This window comes from Octopus bimaculoides, chromosome 26 (assembly GCF_001194135.2).
Source record: "Octopus bimaculoides isolate UCB-OBI-ISO-001 chromosome 26, ASM119413v2, whole genome shotgun sequence".
NCBI classification, from domain to species: domain Eukaryota; kingdom Metazoa; phylum Mollusca; class Cephalopoda; order Octopoda; family Octopodidae; genus Octopus; species Octopus bimaculoides.
The window spans coordinates 10,638,088-10,639,473 of NC_069006.1; positions in this window are offsets into that span (position 1 = coordinate 10,638,088).

Sequence of the window (1,386 nt, forward strand, 5' to 3'; positions counted from 1 at the left end):
ACACACACATACACACACACACACACACACACGCACAAACACACAAACACAGTCTTATAAATATGTATGCAGAGGCTGGGAAACAGGCGTATATCACAGCCACACAATATAGCATGCGTGTGTACAAGTCTATGAGTGTATATATATATATATATATATATATATATCATATATATATTTATATATATATATATCATATATATATTTATATATATAGTATGTGTGTATATGTATATGTATGTATATATATATGTATAATTTTATATGCACATGCATGTGTATATATGCATATATGTAGACATACACACACATTACATATATATGCAAACGTTCATATAAATACATGTAAAGACACAGATACACATCCATAAATATACATGCAGGTACATACACGCATATATACATCTCTGCGTATGTATTACACAAACACACACACGCATATATGTATATATATATATATTTATATGTATATGTATACACACACGTATATATACATACACATACACACATTCCCTTTCTCTCTCTCTCTCTCTCTCTCTCTCTCTCTCACACACACACACACACACACACACACACACACACACATATATATATATATATACACACGGGGAATGTAGACCATGTGTTTGTAAATATTTATTATATACACATCAGTAAGTGTGATACTCGCTGAGCAAACAATAATTTTTTATATATATGTACAGAGGGAAGTGTTGTACTGTTTAATGTCTACTGAATATAATCGCATCTATAATATACACACCGTGACCTGTAGTTTTATAGATCCAAAAGACTATATGGATCTTCATCGCTTTCGACGATAAGTTTTGCAGCTGTTTGAGTAATTGAACTTACGTGATTCGATTTAGCCACGTTTAAGTGGTTGACTAATCCGCTACTTGAGGAGTGTTAACGTAATTCTCAAGTAGAATCATTGCAATATAGTGTGTGACACGGCCGGACCGCTTTGAAGTATACGTACAATCCATCCATGGGCTTCTACACAGTTTCCATCGTCCTAATGTAGCTCGTAAGGTTTTGGTTGAACCGAAGCTGTGGGAGAAGAAATTTATTCAAGATGGTAGGATTGAATCCGCGGTGGGACCTCCTGAATGCGAATTGTAGTGTGTGTGTGTGTGTGTGTGAGACTATGTGTGTGCATACAGATACAGATGCCACTTCTCATTCTCTCTTTCCCTTTTTCCACATGCACACACACACTGTAGTTTGTAGACTTGTACGCGCCACAACATATCACTATACACGGTATCGTCTGCATACGCTACGACAAGGTACATGCTTATATATATCTATATCTCTCTCTCTATCTCTCTATCTATCTATCTATCTATCTATATATATATATATATATATATATATATATAT